The sequence below is a fragment of the Phacochoerus africanus genome, chromosome 15, assembly GCF_016906955.1.
Source record: "Phacochoerus africanus isolate WHEZ1 chromosome 15, ROS_Pafr_v1, whole genome shotgun sequence".
Classification (NCBI taxonomy): Eukaryota; Metazoa; Chordata; class Mammalia; order Artiodactyla; family Suidae; genus Phacochoerus; species Phacochoerus africanus.
Genome location: NC_062558.1, coordinates 70,869,247 through 70,889,365, shown reverse-complemented (window position 1 = coordinate 70,889,365; position 20,119 = coordinate 70,869,247). Strand labels below are relative to the sequence as shown.

The 20,119-nt window shown below is 34.1% G+C and overlaps 1 protein-coding gene across 1 annotated transcript in view; it reads left to right on the top strand.

Moving 5' to 3' along the window:
- Nucleotides 1-20,119, top strand: part of LOC125116320 (catenin alpha-3) — a gene marked incomplete at its 5' end in the record, with an annotated part of 829,627 nt that overhangs the window by 12,333 nt on the left and 797,175 nt on the right. The gene's annotated exons all lie outside the window — the stretch shown is intronic.

Below are 20,119 nucleotides of genomic sequence, written 5' to 3'. Positions count from 1 at the left end.
GGTGAAATATGTGTTTGGGGGGGGGCAAATTGCTTGTAAAACTTGTGTTAGAAATAGTCATCATCTGAATTCGAATCACAGCATCCTATACAACACCTATGAAAATAGAGGACTTTTTCCAACATCTTTAATGTGGATCCACTGGGAAGGAAGTTTCCAATGGGGCTAGCACTTTCTCTATAAACTTCCTGGATTCTAATCTTCACATCTAGAAAATGAAAGGAGTGGATAAAGAAGTGATAACTAAAATCACTTCAGTCCTCAAACTACCCCACCTCCAACCTTTGAAATCTTTCTTCGTTTTGAGAACTCTGAGACAGGGCAACTGTCATCATTCACATTGGCCTTATATGGAAATAAAGGTAAAAAACCTGAACCAAGCTAGAGAGTTGGAGTTGATTTTGAGGTTTACATTGTTAAACTAATTAATTCAATTATTTATAACTATTTGGTTTTATTTATTCCTTCTTATACTTATTCTTCAAATACTTATTAGCCATTCCCCAGGAAAATGTTAAAAATTAAGAGAGCAGAGCAGAAACAACAGGTCATTAAAGGCACCTAACTAAGTATAGCCCCTGAGAATTATAAATGCTTTGTCTAGAAATGTGTTTTCTAGCCAAAGGCACACCAAATTATGAAAACAACTTTTTGGTGAAATATTCTGAAATTTCAAGTTGGTTTCTACTCATAAAGTTGCATCCTCATTTCTAGTTTTTAGTTTAGTTTCTAATGAAATATAGATTTTATGACGTGCTCATTAAAGAAAGACTCCTTAATCATACAATTTTGGGAAAAATTTCTATTTTTCTTCTTGGAAATTTTACATTTCTCAAAAATCCAGACCTCTTTAATTTAACTTAAGTCAGAATCTCCCCAAATACTCTTTTCTTTCATGACACTTATTACTAAGGTACTGCCTTCTAGGAACACTTGAGAATGCTACCTTAATTTATTACTAAATGATGTTTATTAGTGTAGACAGAGCTCTAAGAATCTATTTTAAATGTTTAAAAGCTTTGAAAATTCTGTATTTCATGTGACTATGAAAAAATAAAAGATTTTGCAATTTTGAGCTACTAGGGGACTAGAATAGGTCTTATTCAACTCTCTTTGTTCCCTTAACACATTATAATGTAATTATGCTGGCTTTGGTGTCTTCCAGTTCTCTCACTCTGGTATTACTCAGGAACTTGTCTTTGGTTCCAGTTAGCTTTTACTGCATAACAAGCTATTGCCAAATTTAGTGGCTTAAAACAGTCCTTTATTATTCTCTCTCTAATCTGTGGGCTGACTGAGAAGCACTAGGCTGTTCTCAGGTAGGGTCTCTCATGTGCTTGCTGTTAAATGTTGGCTGAGGATGGAGCCCTATGAAGGTTTGACTAGGTTAGACATACAAGATGGCACATTCCCATCACTGAAAGTACATAGTAGCTGTCACCTGGGAGCTTTGCTGAGGTTGCCGACTGGCATGCCAACCAATACGTGGCATTTCAACTTGACTTCAGCTTCTCACAACATAATTTCTGGGTTCTGATATAAGAAGTTCAGAGAGAAAACCAGAAATAGGAAGTAGAGCTGACATTCTTTTAAGGCTTGGGCTCAGAAATTAGCACAGTGCAGCTTCCACTGTATTTTATTGGTCGAATCAATCAGAGCCCGCCCAAAACCAAGGCGGGAGGAGGGGGCGTGGGACTCCATCTCTCAATGGAAGGAATAGCAAAGTATTTGTGCCCCCTTTTAACCACTCTATTTCTCTTCTCAGGGCTTCCTCTCACTTAGCTATAAAGTGAAGGGTAAACAAGTTAACGTCTAAGGTCACTACTGGTTTCGAAAAATTGTATGATCCCACAGATACTTTTTACAACTGAGACACTTCTAACTTTCTAAGAAATAAAGACATCGGAGAAAATAAAAACGGTTTTTAGGTATCCAGCATAAACCTAGGTTGTTTATATATTTATCAAGAGAAAAAAAAAGAGTACTACATTTATCTCCCAGGAACATTTGTTTTTGAAAGCAAAGTCTAACCAAAGCAGCAGAGAAAATCATTAATTTCCTACAAATGTTGAGACAGAAGTATCTGGGACAGAGTCTGAGGAAATAGGAGAGCTTCAATATATCAGTTGCAGAGGACATTGTAAGTTCACTTTAATGGATTACTTACCAGTCTTCCACTTCCCTTTTCCAGACAGCCCCCTGCACAGACATGCACATAGACCCATCTTATTACCAAGCTGTTTGACTTAGCAGGGCAGAAAGTCTTAGATTCTAGATGACTTCAAGAAAAAGCTATTTTCAACATGTCTGGGTTTGATGCCCAACTATGTTTGTCAGAGAAATCTAAAATCTAAAAGTGAACTTGTTGAAGTCAGAGTTAAATGGAAAAAAAAAAAAAAGTCCATTTTGAAAGAATTCCTATCAGACCTTTGAAGAAAAATTCCATGCCGTTAAAGGAATGCTTTAGATAAAAATTAACGTATAACTTTTACAAAAGGGATGGTAAAAGGTAGAACTGAACACAAAGCAAAAACACAAAACATTAAGAAATTCTGTGGGAAATAGTTAGAAAACCAAAAGGATTTGGGGTGTTAGAAGAAATGTCAGTGAGGATCAGAGTGACCAATAAATTGGTCCTGAACGTGCCCATTCTTGAGTGAAGTCATGTCTCTTTTATTACCATGCAGTAAATTCAGCATAAAATTCCCCTAGCACTGGAACTCTGTCTAGTCACTTATGATGGAACACTTAATGTGAAAAAAAAGAATGTATACATGTATGTGTAACTGTGTCACCATGTTGTTCAGTAGAAAAAAATGTATATATAAATAAATAAGAAAAATAAATAAAATAAAATTCCCGTGGATGAAATGGTTGTAAAAGCCTGGACAGTGCCGATAACTAAAGAATTATGTCCTCGTGGCTACTTTTACTTTATTTATACTGAATGAAGTAACTATTATGCAAAGTTTTTCCTACTTTGAATATCCAAGTTACCCTGTGTTTTTAGATCCACCAAGACACAGGGGGAATGAGAAGCAGGAGTCAAGACACTGGCATTTAAAAAATTAAGTTCACAGTAGGATTAGCAATTAATGACAGATTGTGATCATTGAATTATGCTCTCCAATATTTTGTTCTTTAACTGATGGTGTCTTAGGGCACCTTTAACTCTACTGGTTCCCACCAACAATACCTATTAAACAAGAAATATAAAATATTAATTGTACTTTTAAAATGTTCAGTAATTCTAGAGAGTAAGAATTTTATTTTTTTGAAATTGCTTTGAGCCTCCTCTAATAGCAGTCTAGAAGCTAGTTCTCAATAAATCTGCACTGAATGAAGAAATGCATTCATGACACCAACTCAGTTCTCTTTCTCTCTAAAAGGTTGACTTTGGGGTTTCTAGATACTGGACCTGAAATGTGCACCTGATCCCAATTATTTAATAGAGTACCTCCCTACTCTATTAGATATGAATACTTTAAATTAATATTTCATAATGAAACTAGCAAATGCCTTTGTCATTAAATATCCAGAGCAGACACTGTAAACCCTGATCCAGATCCCCTTCAGAAGGAGTTTGTGACAATTCGATAACATCTTTAAAGAACGCTGCCCACTTCAGAGATACGTAGTTTGTAACTTTAATGAGGTAATACAACTATTATTCAGGATAGTGCTATTATATTCAATAAATGTGTTATTTTTATAATAGATATTATTTAATATTTCTCTAAAATTTCTTAAAATGCTACTTTTATTTTTGAATCATGTTTTCATTTGTTCTCAACAAGTCAGTTCAGGCTGAAGACTACAGTTGCTACCAATTAAATGGTAAAATCTCCTTATATGCCCTTGGTTTTATCATATTAATTATTATTAAGCATGCCAGTTAATGATCTAGGCCTGAATATTTTCTATGAATTAGAGAAGTTTCTCTATGTAAAAGCCAGCTTTGTCAGTGCTTTGACTTATTCATCAAAAATTCATCTGTCTTGATGCAACTTATTTTAGTAAGTTTCATGGGAGCCTTTCATCAAAAAGGAAAAAGTGGGTGGACATTTAATTATAATACTTCCCTCCAACCTACAAAGCTGATTGTTCCCACTCACAAAATGGCGAGCCAGATTTAGCAAAGCCCCAGCGCCAAGAGAGCAGACTTTAGAGGGGACTCTTGCTGTTTGCAAGAAGTGCTCGTTGCTGTCAGCTCCACTAATACTGTTGCTTTTGGACAGAATGCTGTTCAAGCATCACATGTTGCTTTAATTGATCATCTGTTATCAAATAAGAATATGTTAGGTTACAAATAAATAAAGCTTTTAGAGCCCCATCCCATTCTTCCTCCTCCCCTCACCCTGAGAAGAAAAAATGAAAAATAAAAAGAACAAACCATATTTACACTCGTACACAAAGCAACAACTGTTCTTATTGAGCATCTTGGCAGCTCTCATCTTTTGGTGGGGAAGGGATGTGATAGCTAAGTCAGAAATGCTTTTGCATCTATAGAATAAAGCACACAGGTGGGACTGCCCACTCCCTGCATTAGAAACTGCTCAGCACTTTAATCTTCTTTTAGCTAAAAGATGTGATGGACATGATTCTTAAAAGCCCAGCCTCAAAACACAGTGAGTGACCTTTTTGTGTTTTAGAAGTTTCTTTATAAATTTTCTATTCGCGGTCCTAGGAATACAGAGAAAGGTTACTGATGCAATTACAGACAAGTCAGAGACTTTCTACAATTGAGTGTAGGTATTTTTGAGTGAAATATTAGTGTTTTAGAATTAAGAGAAGGGAGAAAATTTTATGAGGTTAGAGTAGTTTGGAAATTCAGTATGAAGTAAGCAGTGTTTACATTAAACATTGAAAACTAGGCAGGAGTTGGGTTTGAAAAACTGAAACTCCAAGTGGAGATAATGGCATGAATAAAGGCAGAATTCTCATGCCTGTTTGGCAAGAATGCAGAAGAAATGAAATCTTTATTGTTAAATTGGCGGAAGCATGAAGCAGGATAGCGGTGGTTGATGAACATCCTTGAATATTTGAAGGCCTGGGTGAAGAGGCTAAATTTCATCTTATAGAACTGGATGCAGTAATGGATTTGGAAAGCAGTAGTTGCCTCTTACAAGAGAAGGATCTCAAGGCAAGTCATATTTTAGGAGCGTTTGCGTGTGGACTCTTTTGCTTCTGAATATAAAAATTTCTAACCTCCAGTAATTGATTTGAATCTCATGAACATAAACTCGTGTTTAAAAATGACTGCATTTAAAACCTAATTTATTATCATACTTAGAAGAAAACTAGTTTTAATAATGAAATTGGATGGAAAAGTAAGTGTCCCAGGACTTAACAGCACTATGTTGATGTCAGTGAAAATAGAAGGCAGGCCACATAATACAACTTTAAATTTCCTAGGTGCCATTATAAAAATTGTAAAAACAAACAAGTGAGCTAATTTTAATAATGTTTTATTTAATCCAGTGTACCCCAACATTATTATTTTGACATGTAATCAAGATAAAAACCATACATGAGATATATCACTTTTTTTTTTTTGGTCCAAAGTCTTGGGAATCTGGTGTATGTTTTATAATTATAATCTATCTTAATCTCAACTAGCCACATTTTAAGTACACTATTGACATATATGGCTGGTGGCATGTTTTAGACAGTGCAGTTCTAGATAGATGGCTATCAAGTTGAGGACAGGAATGTATTCATTTGTTTACTTAATAAACATGTCTTCAGGGCCTATTGTGTGCTCTGTCCTGATATACAGTAAGTGCAGCATTCAATAAATCATTGTTGGGTGAATTCGTGTATAAACAAAAAAAGTAGAATGTCTGTCAATCCTCTAGGAAATCTCAAAGGATGATAAACAGTATGACTCATTGAATAAAGTGTGAAATAGGGAGATTTGCTTAATGTTCTGGGGAAAGTCATTCAGGATCTCTTGTATCTGCCCTGTAAAGGACATGTTGCATTGTAAAGTAGTAAGTTTGGATAGGTTGACACATTAAAGTACTACATGATATGGATATTATTGTCCAGTGAATATTAGTTTTCTTCCCTTTCCTTTTTTCAATATTTTTTTTTCAAAATATTATCTGGAAAGAGTTTCCTTTAATCCCAAATACCCCTGGTGGGCAATGAAAATTTCCTTTTGAAACATTCATTTTACAAGGTAATTGTGAATATGCTATATTTGTTCAGCCTTTGTATACAACTTCCAAATATAAATAAAAATGTTTTTCAAGAACATTAACAAGCCAGAAAAAATGGCATGTGTAAAATATCTCCTGCTGAAATTGTGTACCCAAAGTTTTGACATATAACTGATTGATGTGTAATACTTCTCTGAAAATGAAAATTTCAGTATATTACTCTCCATGATGGTATTTGGCCAGAAGTTAACAAGCAAACATGCTGACAACTATTCCTGAATAATCCCAGGCTTAGAAATCGAACTTTAAAAAAAAAATCAGCAGTCTGATTATGCAAGTGTGTTTAATCAATTCACTCTTCCACTCAACTGAAAAAAACAAAACAAAGAAAAAACAAAAGACTGTATAGTAAGTCCCTACAACATGGACCTATAGATCTCATCTATACAGAGCTCTCCTGTTTAAAACTGACTTTATTTTTGTCTTTTCTGGTTTGAAACATAGGAGTTCTACTCCCCTGCTTAGATGACTTTAGCAACTTAACCTTTCTGGAATTCAGTTTCATTTTGTTTAAATGGAAAATAAACAAGTAAATAATCCTACCCTTTCCTGACATTCAAAATTATAGAAACCAGTGAGAAGACTTCTTTTATTAGATTTATTACACATAGGTAACTTGGTGGTGGATGGAGGAGGCTGGCTAAATAAAAGCATTGGAGGAATGGTTATTTTATGGACTTCACAGGGCAAGAATAACTTTTTTTAATCATAAGAAGAGAAAAATGTGGGAAGAAAATAAAGGAAAATAAATATTTAGTAATCTGTGCAAGCATGATGCAAAGCACTTAAACTTATTTATTTCACATCATCAGTGCTCACAATGGAATTGATGCAAATATTTTTATAACCATTTTACTGATACAGTAACCCAAGCTGAGAGTAATTAAGCAACTAGCCCAACGTCACAGATCTAATAAATGACAGAGTAGGGAATCAACTTGCTTTTGTCAATGGTAAAGATCAAAGAAAGAGAGGTAGCATAATAAGTCTAAAAATGGAAAGTGAGTACAAGTTTTCCTTATTTAATTCCTTAATGGAGAAATGAGACACTTTTCTGAATGCTGTTATATGAGAGACCTGCTAAGTGGCTCAAATTGCAAAAGTTCCAAGAGTTGATTTCATTTCTTTCCCTGAGACTCATTCTCTATCTTACTCCACTTTCCTTAACTAGAGAAGCAGAAAGCCAGAAGCACACATTTTTATCCATGAAATTCTTCTGCATATGCTCATTCTTCATGACCCTTAAGCAACTGCTTAGCCAGTGCTTAGTGGTTAGTCCAGGACATAAGACCTAAGTGAGATCACACATCATCTTTTTCTTTTTATTAAAATATAGTTGATTTACAATATTGTGCCAATTTCTACTGTACTGCAAAGTGACCCGTCATACATATATATACATTTATATATACACTTTTTTTCACATCATCCTCCGTCATGTACACAGATATAGTTCCCTGTGGAGTACAATAGGACCTCATTGCTTATCCATTCTAAATGTAATAGTTTGCATCTACTAACCCCAAACTTCCAGTCTGTCTCACTCCCTTACCCCCTTGGGAACCACAAGTCTGTTTTCTATGTCTCTTGAGTTTGTTTTTGTTTTGTGGATAGGTTCATTTGTGCCATAGTTTAGATTCTACATATAAGTGATATCATATGGTATTTGTCTTTCTCTATTTGACTTCCTTCATTTAATATATGAGAATCTCTATTTGCATCTATTTTGCTGCAAGTGACATTATTTTGTTCTGTTTTATGGCTGAGTAGTATTCCATTGAATATATGTACATCTTTTTAACCATTCATCTTTTGGTGGACATTTAGGATGTTTCTGTGTCTTAGGTATTGTGAATAGTGCTGCTCTGAGTATAGGGGTGTATGTATCTTTTTAAATTTTTTTATCATTTATTTATATATATATATTTTTTTCTACTGTACAGCATGGTAACCCAGTTACATATAACATGTATACCTTCTTTTTTCTCACATTACATGTTCCATCATAAGTGACTAGAAAGCGTTCCCAGTGCTACACAGCAGGATCCCATTGCTAATCCATCCCGAAGGCAACATTTTGCATCTATTTAACCCAACCTCCCAGTCCTTCCCACTCCCTCCCACTCCCTCCCCTTCCCCCTTGGCAACCACAAGTCTATTCTCCAAGTCCATTATTTTCTTTTCTGTGGAAAGGTTCATTTGTGCTGTATATCAGATTCCAGATATGAATGCTATCTTATGGTATTTGTCTTTCCATTTCTGACTTACTTTACTCAGAGTGAGAGTCTCTAGCTCCATCCATGTTGCTGCAAATGGCATTATTTTGTTCTTTTTTATGGCTGAGTAGTATTCTATTGTGTATATATACCACTTCTTCCTAATCCAATCATCTGCCAGTGGACATCTGGGTTGATTCCATGTTTTGGCTATTGTGAATAGAGCTGCAATTAACATGCAGGTGCATGTGTCTTTTTCAAGGAAAGTTTTGTCCAGATATATGCCCAAGAGTGGGATTTCTGAGTCATATGGTAGTTCTGTGTACAGTTTTCTAAGATACCTCCATACTATTCTCCATAGTGGTTGTAACAGCTTACATTCCCACCAGCAGTGCAGGAGGGTTCCCTTTTCTCCACACCCTCTACAGCACTTGTTATTTGTGGACTTATTAATGATGGCCATTCTGACTGGTGTGAGGTGGTATCTCATGGTAGTTTTGATCTGCATTTCTCTAATAATCAGGGATGTTGAGCATTGTTTCAAGTGCTTGTTGGCCATCTGTACATTCTCCTTGGAGAAATGTCTCTTTGGGTCCTTTGCCCATTTTTCCATTGGGTTGTTGGCTTTTTTGCTGTTAAGTTGTATAAGTTGCTTCTATATTCTTGAGATTAGGCCCTTGTCAGTTGCATCATTTGAAAGTATTTTCTCCCATTTGGTAAGTTGTCTTTTTGTTTTCCTTTGCTGTGCAAAAGCTTGTAAGTTTGATTAGGTCCCATTGGTTTATTTTTGCTTTTATGTCTATTGCTTTGGGAGACTAACCTGAGAAAACATTTGTAAGGTTGATGTCAGAGAATGTTTTGCCTATGTTATCTTTCAGGTGTGTGATGGTGTCTTGTCTTCTGTTTAAGTCTTTCAGCCATTTTGAGTTTATTTTTGTGCATGATGTGAGGGTGTGTTCTAGTTTCATCGCTTTGCATGCAGCTGTTCAAGTTTCTGAGCAATACTTGCTGAAAAGACTCTCTTTTTGCTCATTTTATGTTCTTGCCTCCTTTGTCAAAGATTAATTGACCATAGGTGTCTGGGTTTATTTCTGGGTTCTCTATTCTGTTCCATTTGTCTGTTATGTCTGTTTTGGTACCAGTACCACACTGTCTTGATGACTGTGGCTTTGTAATATTGCCTGAAGTCTGGGAGAGAGATGCCTCCTGCTTGGCTTTTTTTCTTCGGAATTGCTTTGGCAATTCTGGTATATTTTTAAATTATAGTTCTGTCCAGATATATATCCAAGAGTGGAATTGCTGGACCACATGGTAGTTCTATATTTAGTTTTCTAAGGAACATCCACTGTTTCTGTTTTCCATAGTGTTTGTACCAATTTACATTCCTACAAACAGTGTAGGTGGGTTTCCTTTTCCCCACGTCCTCTCCAGAATTTATTATTTGTAGACTTATTAGTGATGGCCATTCTGACCATTGTGAGGTAGTACCTCATTGTAGTTTTAGTTTGCATTTCTGTAATAATTAGTGATGTTGAGCATTTTTTCATGTTGCTGCTGGCCAACCGTATGTCTTCTTTGGAGAAATGTCTATTCAGGTCTTCTGCCCATTTTCAATTGAATTATTTGCTATTATGTTGTTGAGTAGTATGAGCTATTTTTGTATTTTGGAGATTAAGCCCTTGTCACTTACATCATTTGCAACTATTTTCTCCCATTCTGTGGGTTGTCTTTTTATTTTTTTAGTGGTTTACTTAAACATCATCTTCTGATGAGATAGTACAAGTAGTTCATGTGTAAGTGATTGGTTGGAACTTGACATATAGTTTGCCTTATAATCAGTGTTATTTACATTATTTAGCTCACTTAGTCCACAGGAGCCTATTAAATTAAAAATTGCAGAGCATTTTAATAGGAATATTCTTCCTAACCTAAAATGCATTTGGAGGTGGCTTCCTTCACTCAGCCCTTCCTTCAAAGCATTGTGTGCAAAGCAACCCTAAGGTAGGGGCAGAAAATTCAAATGCTTACAGTAGGGGACAAACAAGCAATGAGTAAAAGGTCTTCATATAATGAGGTTCTGATGAAATGGCGAACATAAACCGTATCTGAAGGATTGACCTCAACTTATTTTTGGTTAATTATTGCTGTGCATGAATTCAGGCCCCGTGTCCTCAGACATTGCAATTTCTTAAAACAAACCAGAAATACATATTTTTAATGTAAAATCATTTGATTTCTAGGTATAGACAGCTATATCCATTTCGAACAAAATAAAAGCAAAAACACAATCCCATTGTTTGTACCGAAACATAATGTCAAGGACCACTAGTTTTTCATTCTCTGCTCTGAGGTCAAGTTTTGAAGGGCAAGCTTCAACAATATGGATTTTCGTAGGTGACGTACATAAGATCTGGAGGATGTCCTGACTGTAAAAATCAGGTGTTGAATCTAGATGATAAAATATAGGAAAGGCAGTTGCTTTGGGTAAGTGTGTCCTTCGAATTTTCATTGCTATATTGGTTAACCTTGAAATAGGAAATGAATTGAAAGGGGTTAAGAGCACAGAGTAGATCAGCTATTTCCTCTTATTTCATCTGCTGCTTGGAAGCAGTTCTAGGGTAGGAGTGGGAAAAGAGAAAAACAGATGTTGTCAAAGGATATTTCCTATGTATGCTAGACCCAGTAAAAGCTATAGCTGTGTATATTCAAAAAATTCCTTTCATAAGAAGTTGGTTAGGCTTGGCATTTTCTTCAAGATGGAAATGTTGCATTTGATGCTTTTAAAAAAATGCTCCCATTATTGAAAAACAAGTCACATTTACTCTGCTTTACTTTGATCACTTTGTCTGAAGTATAAGGAACATGAAAAGAGACTTAGGTTTTATAAATCATTCTTTGACATGTTTTTGAAATTATGCATGGGGTTCCAAAAGAAAAGTGGAACATCCTTAGAGCATTTGACTTAGAGTATCAGTCTGGTAAATGACTGCCACAAATTCCTTTTCTCTCCTCCCCCACATTTCTATCATTTTAACTCTCCCTCTCAGCCTTTCACTCCAACTATATTGGTATAGTCTATTACTCATGTCAAAGTAGAATAACTAGACGCTTTAGTTTTCCTTTACTAGCAACATGCTATCTAAAGAGGTTGCATTGTGTTTGAAAAAGGCCATATGTGTGTGTGTGTGTGTGTGTGTGTGTGTGTGTGTATACATATATACATATATATAGGTATGTGTGTGTGTGTGTGTATATATATATATATTTTAGGAAAGGGGCTATGCTTGTGCTGCGGATTCATCACAGAGAGAGAAAAGATAGACTCCATCCTGTTGGAGCTTACCATTTAGGAGAAAATAAAGAAAAGTAAATGGAAATTATGTATAGTTGTAATAAATAATGTTATGGTAAACCATTGGATCATATGGGCATGTTTATGGTTATTAGGTGGTTTAGGATAAAAGCATTAGAATGTTGAGGAATTGGATTCTAAACTATAAATTTATTTATTTAATAGTTTTTTTAAATTAACGTGTAGTTGATTTATAATGTTTCTTCAGTTTCTGCTGTACAGCAAAGTGACCCAGTCACACACAGTAGTTTGATCCACCTTCTAGAACAAGCTGTAAATTTAAAAGGATTTTTTGGGTTTAAAAGTTGAATTAGGCAAAAGAGATGGGAAAGGAAGGATTTTTTTTTTTTTTTTTTTGCTTTTAGGGCTGCACCCAGCCACAGGCTAGGGTCCAATTGGAGCTATAGCTGCCAGCCACAGCCACAGTAACGCAGGATCGAGCCACGTCTGCGACCTATACCACAGCTCATAGCAACACCGGATCCTTAAACCCATTGAGCAAGGCCAGGGATTGAACCCGTATTCTCATGGTTCCTAGTAAGATTCATTTCTGCTGTGCCACAACGAGGACTTTGAAAGGAGAGATATTTTAGAGACAGAAGAAATGGCACATTTAATGTGCTAGACATGAAAACTATAGATTTTTCATGGAGTATATAGGTAGTCATATGGTACATGCACATTTAATTTTGTAAGAAACTGTCAATTTTTTTCCCCAAAATGGCTGGACTATTTCATATTCTTTTCAGCAATGTATGTGAGTTCCAGTTGCTCCATATTATTGCTAATAAGTAGTACTCTCAATTTTTTTTTGTTTTATTCTTGCCATTCTAATGTATGTAGTATTATCTTATTATGGCTTTAATTTGCACTTCCGTAATTACCAAAGATGTTGAATATCCTTTATATAACGCAGTTATCAGGATATAATTAATTCATATACCATACATTTCACCTATGTAAAGTATACATTTCTTTATATATATATATATATATAATGTTTTTTATTTTTTTTCATTATAGCTGGTTTACAGTGTTCTGTCAATATCCTACTGTATGGCATGGTGACCCAGTTATACATACATGTATAGATTCTTTTTTCTCACATTATCATACTCTATCATAAGTGACTAGATACAGTTCCCAGTGCTACAAAGCAGGATTAAAGTATACATTTCAATGATTTTTAGAATATTCACAAAGTTGCACAACCATCACAATCAACTTAAAAACATTAGTCAATCACTAATTTATTTTCTGTCTCTATAGGTTTGCTTATTCTGGATGTTACATGTAAATTGAATCATACTACATGTGGTCTTTTGTGACTGGCTTCTTTCACTTAATATAATGTTTTTAAGGTTTATCATATGTAGCTTGTATCAGTACCTCAATCTTTTTTATGGATAATTCTGTGTATGGATATATCACATTTTATTTATTTTGTGAGTTGATGGGCATCTGGGTTGTTGCCATATTTTGCCTATTATAATAATTTTGACAACATTTTTATACAAGTTTTTGTGTAGGCATATACTTTTGTTTTTCTCACGTGTATGCCTAATGGTGGGATCCCTAGGTCATATGATAACCCTATATTAAACATGTGAGAAACTGCCAAACTGTTTTCTTGTGATACTAGGATATACCATTTTTATATTTCCACTGGCAGTGTATGAGGTTTTCAGTTCTCATTCTTGTCAACATCTGTTATTACTTGCCTTGTGAATGTATGTCATTTTAGCTTTGATTTGTATTTCCTGATGGCTATTTATGTTGTATGCAATTTCATGTGCTTATTGCCTATTTATATGAATTTATAAGATAAATATTAGTTTGGATCTTTGGCCCATTTAAAACATTTGATTTTGTCCTTTTTTATTCTTGGTGTATGGTAGCCCTTTATAGTCTAGAGGCAAGTCTCTTATCAGATATGTGATTTGCAAAGTTTTTTCCCATTATGTGGGTGGTCTTTTTATTTTCTTGATGGTATCCTTTTAAGCACAATAAGTTTTAAATATTGAAGTGCTATTTACCTTTTTTATTTTGTTCCTTGCACTTTTGATTTCATAGCTAAGAAACAATTGCTTAATTAAAAGTTATGAATAATTTGATGTACAGCAGAAATTGTCAGAATGTTGTAAATCAATTATACTAAATTTTTTTTAAAAGTTGTGAAGATTTTCTTTTATGTTTTCTTCTAAGAGTTTTACACTTTTAGCTCTTACATTTCTGTACATGATGCAAAGTAGAGGTAAAGGTTTATTGATTGATTGATAAATTGATTGATTATGGATGTCCAATTGTTTCAATATAATTTGTTGAAAAGTATATCATTTCTTCATTGAATCATGTTTGCACATTTGTGAAATATCAGTTGACCTATAATGTGGGTATAATTCTGGCTTATCTGTTTTATTCCATTGTTCTATGTGTCCACATTTCACCAATGACAACCTTGTCTTGAAAACTGTAGTTTTTTAAATAAGCCTTGAAGTCAGGTATTGTGAGTCCTCTAACATTGCTCTTTAAAAAGAATATTTTGGCTACTCTACTTCTTTGCCTTTCTGTGTAAAATTTTGTATGATCCCATCAATACCTACAAAAATGGTGCTAGAATTAAGATTGTGATTGTGCTGAATCTATAGATCAGTGTGCACAGAATTGACATCTTGATATTACTGAGTCTTCTAATCCATAAACATGAGATAGCACTACAATTATTTAAGCTATCATTGAGTTTGTCATCAATATTTGTAGTTTTCAGCATCTAACCACTTGAATTACTGAATATTTAAATAACAAAAAGTTTTAACTTATTTTTTATATTAAAGCAGCCCATTGTGAGTTTTTCTACTTATTTTGTTAATTTATAGGGGTTTTATGTGTACACGTTTGTGTTTGTGAGAATTCCAGAAAATGTACCTATTAATTAGCTTACCTGATTTGTAAACTAAATAAAAACTTTGGTGTACTTTTAATATTGAAACTTGTAAGGATCTTAGAAGACGTTAAAGACTGATGCAGTAGGAAAGAACATAGAATCCGACAAATTCTGACTTCAGTACCTCTCTGGGCTTCAAAGCGCTCATTAGGAAGATGGATGTAATAGCATCCTTATTCATAAAGATTTTGTGAGACTTCAGTAAATTAGTTTCAGTAAGTCTTTACGAAAAGGCCTGACAATAATGTTGCAATAAATATTAGCTTCAAATTCCAGGTAAGAAAGGTGTAAATAAAACTGTTTTGTTTCACAGATGACAAAATTATCTATGTGGAAAATCTGAAATAATTTAAAAATACCTCCTAGAACTAATAAGCCTAGTATAAGTATTAGTATTATAGTAGAAGTATAGTACTAATAAATATAGTACAACTTCAAGTCAAGAAATTTGATTTTAGCAAAGTTAACATACAAAATTAATCATTTTTCTATAGCCAGGAATGACCAAGTGGAATTTGAAGTTAACATTATTAAATTCAGGTGCCTAAATATATAAACAAATATTAAGATACCTGAAATGAGAAATAGACAGCAACATAATAATAGGAGAGGACCTCTTCTTTCACCACAATTTCAAGAATGAATAGATCATCTGGACAGAATATCAATAAAGAAACATTGGACTTAAAAGTACGCATTACATCAGATGTGTCTAACAGATATATGCAGAGAATTCCATCTAATAGCCATAGAATCCACATTCTTCTCCAACACACATAAAACACATAGAACATTCCCTAAGATGGATCATATGTTAGGAACCAACAAGTCTCAATACATTTCAAAAGACTGAAATTATATCAAGCATGTTTTCTGACACTAGTGATATAAAACTAGAAACCAATTACAGAAAGAAAACTGGAAGTTTTACAAAAATATAAACAAATTTTTAAAAGAATAAACAACAGGAATTCCATCATGGCTCAGTGGAAAAGAATCTGACTAGGAATCATGGGCTTGCAGGTTCGATCCCTGGCCTCACTCAGTGGGTTAAGGATCCAGTGTTGCCATGAGCTATTGTGTAGGTCACAGACGCGGCTTGGATCTGGCATTGCTGTGGCTCTGGCATAGGCTGGAGGCTCCAGTTCTGATTTTACCCCTAGCCTGGGAACCTCCATATGCCATGTGTACAGCCCTAAAAAGACAAAAGAAGACAAAAAAAAAGAATTAACAGGATACTGAACAGGTTACTCAATGAGTCAAAGAGGTCAAAAGAGAAATAAGGATTTTGAGACAAATGATAGCATATATACAATATGCCAAAACTTAGGGGATGAGGCAAAAGCATTCTAAGAGGAAAGTAAAAAGCAATAAATGTCTACAGTAAGAAAGGAGAAAGATTTCAAATAAATATCCCAACTTTACACTTCAGATAACTAGAAAAAGAGTAACAACTAAATAATAACTAAGTCTGAAGTTAACAGAAGGAAGGAAATAACCAAATATTAGTAGAAATATATGAAATAGAGACCATGACAATAATGAAAAGATCAAAGAAACTAAGAGCTTTTTTTTTTTTTTAAAGAAACAAAGTAGACAAGTCTTTAGCTAGACTCACCAAGGAAAAGAGACAGTGGACTCAAATACATGAAATTATAAATAAAGGAGGAAACTTTACACCTGATACCACACAAATTCAAAAGACCATAAAAGACTTCTGTGAACAATTGTATGCCAAAATCTGAACAACCAAGAAGAAATGGATAAATTTCTATAAAGATAAAACCTAACAAGACTGAATCATGAAGAATTAAGGCGATTGAATCATTATCAAAAACCTCCCAACAATGAAAAAAATCAGTCCCAGATAGTTTTACTGGTTAATTCTGCCAAACATTTAAAGAAATAATACCAGTGCTTCTTAGACTTTACCACTAGAGGAAATGAGATCATTTTTAAACTCATTTTAGGAAGCCAGCATTACTCTGATACCAAAACCAGTCAAATTCAACATTACTTAATGATAAACCTCTCAAACTGGTGTAGAGAGAACAAACCTCCATATAATAAAGGCCACCATAATAAAGGCCATATATGGCAGGTCCACAATGATGCACCACTGAAGCTTTTCCTCTAAAATCAGGAATAAGTCAAGAATGCCTACTTTTTCCATGCTTGTTCAACATAGTAAGTCCTAGCCAGAGCAGTCAGGCATAAAAAGAAATAAAAGCCATATGAACTGGAAAGGAAAAAAAGTAAAATTTTTCTACATGCTGATGGCATGATATTAAACATAGAAAACCATAAAGATTCTATCAATATTTGTCACAAATAATAAACAAATTCAGTAAAGTTTCTTGATACAAAATTGATATGCAAAATTAGTTGCTTTTCTATACACCAACAATAAAACAGAAATTAAGAAAAATCCTTTATATAAGAGCATCCAAAAGAATAAAATACTTAGGAATAGATTTAACCAAGGACCTGAAAGATGGTACTCTGAAAACTATAAGATATTATTGAAAGAAACTGAAGAAGCAACAAATAAATAGATACATTGTGCTTATTGATGTGAAAAATTAATATTGTTGAAATTTCCATGCTACTCTAAACACTGTATGAATTCAATTCAACCTCTATCAAAATATTAATTCCATCTTCTAAAGAAATAGAAAAAAAAATCTCAAAATTTGTTTGAAACTACAAAGACCCCAAAAAGCCAAAGCAATCTTGGTGAAGGACAGGGCTGGAGGCATCACACTTCCTGATTTCAAACTATATGACAAAGTTATAGTAACCAAAACATCATGATACTGGCATGAAAACAGACATATAGATCAATGGAATAGAACAGAGAACACATAAATAGATCCACATCTTTACGAGGAACTAACTTAAGACAAAGGAGCCAAGAATAATACAATGGGGAAAGACAGTCTTTTCAACAAATGGGTTAGGAAAACTGGACAACCACATGCAAAATAATAAAAGTGGACCATTATCTTATACCATAAACAAAATTTAACTCGAAATGGATTAAAGATTTGAATGTAAGGCCTGAAACTGTAAAATTTTTAGAAGAAAACATAGCCAGTAAGCTAATTGACATTGGCCTTGTTGATGAATTTTTTAAAATGACACCCAAAGAAAGGCAACAGAAGGAAAAATAAGTAAGTGGGACTACCTGCAACTTAAAAGCCTTCTATACAACAAAGGAAACCATCAACAAAATTAAAAGGCAACCTACCATTTGGGAGAAAACACTTGCAAATATGGTCTTTTTAACAAATGGTGTTAGAACAACTGGACGTCCACATGCAGAAAAAATGTATCTAGAAACAGCCTTATAACCTACACAAAATTATCTCAAAATGGATCATAGATCTAAATATAAAATGTGCAACTGTAAAACTCCTAGAAGATACTATAGGAGGAAGCCTAGATGGCCTTGGGTATGGTGATGATTTTTTAGATACAAAACCAAAGGAACTATCCTTTTAAGAAATAATATGATGGACTTCATTAAACTTAAAAACATCTGCCTTTCAAAAGGCAGCATTGAGAATAAGACAAGGCATAGATTTGGAGAAAATGTTTGCAAGAGACATTTCTGAAAAAAAGACTGTTATGCAAAATGTACAAAGAACCCCTAAAACTCAACAATAAGAAGATAAACCCTATTAAAAATGTACAAAAGGGCAAAAGAATGAACAGACACCTAAGCAAAGAAGATGGACAGATGGCAAGTAAGTAAATGAAAAGATGTTAACATATTATTAGGTAATTGTAAGTTAAAACAACAATGAGATACCATTACAAATCTATTAAAATGGCCAAAATCCAAAGTACAGACAACACCAAATGCTGGTTAGGATATGGAACAATAGTAATTCTCATACATTGCTGGTGGGTATACAAAATAGTATAGACATTTTGGAAGACATTTGGCAATCTCTTAAAGAAGTAAATATACTCTTTTACCATAAAAATTCAGTAGTCATGTTCCTTGGTATTTACCCTAAGGAGTTAAAAATCTGTGTCCATCACAAAAACTGCACATGGATTTTATAGTAGTTTTATTCATAATTTCCAAAACTTGGAAACAAACAAGATGCTCTGCCATAGGTGATACACTCAGGCAATGGAATATTATTCAGCATTAAAAAAGGAATGAGCTCCAAGCCATGAACACCATAGAGGAAATTTAAATCCTTATCGTTAAGTGAAATAAGCCAATATGAAATACTTCATGCTATATGATTTCATCTATATGATATTCTAAAGAAGGCAAAACTACAGAGACAATAAAAAACATCAGTGGTTGCCAGGGGTTGGGGGAAAAGATGAATAGGCAGAGCACAGAGGATGTTTAGTTCACTGAAAATATTCTGTATAATACCATAATGATTGATACATGTCATTATACATTTGTCCAAACTCATTGAATGTAATACACCATGAGTGAGCCAAAATACAGAATGTGGTTTGCATTATGATTTGTGTAATAATATATGTCTGTGAAGGTTCATCAGTTATAGCAAATGCACCACTCTGGTGTGGGATGTTGGTAGTGGGAGAAACTATGCATGTGTGGGGGCAGGGGTTATAAGGGAAATCTCTGAACTCCACTCATTTTTGCTATGAACCTAGAACTGTTCCAGAAAATAAACTTTATTTTGCTAATTACTAGTTATTTTATTATTTTTAAAAGTCCCAGGTAAAAATAAGAATATGGTAATATAAAAAAGAAATTCTAGCGAGTTCCCACTGTGCTGCAGCAGGTTAAGGATCAGGCATTGCCACAACTGTGGCGTAGGTTACAGCTGGGGCATGGATTCGATCCCTTCCACGTGCTGCTGGTGTAGCCAAAACATTTTTTCCTAAGATATTGTCTTATTTTAAAATGTCTTTTCTTGGTGAAAATTTTCATTTGTCTCTGATCAACAGTTGATTAATATTATTTAAATGTTTTTGTATACACACTATAGCCAGAATTTCCAGAATATTAATTAGACAGGAGCTGTAATACATCTGTCAACTAGCAGCATATCAGATATAAAGTACACCTAGGAAAGCAGCCACAAGGGAAAATTCACATTCATATTAGCAGATTTATCTGATTTCAAAAATTCACGTTTTTAGCAACATTGGCAGGGACCAGAGGAAAAATATTGAAGATATATTCTTCTTTAAAAAGATAACTTGAAGTCAGTGAAAATGGCCATGGATTTGCTTTTGTAAGTTTGGAGAAATACAAATGGATCTGGCATTCTTGTTCTGAGAACTGCAAAGGCTTTTAATCCTTAGATGCATGCATTTTATATCATCCCATTTTTCTGCTTTCCAAAGCCCCTTAAACGTTAGATTCTCTTATTTAGGT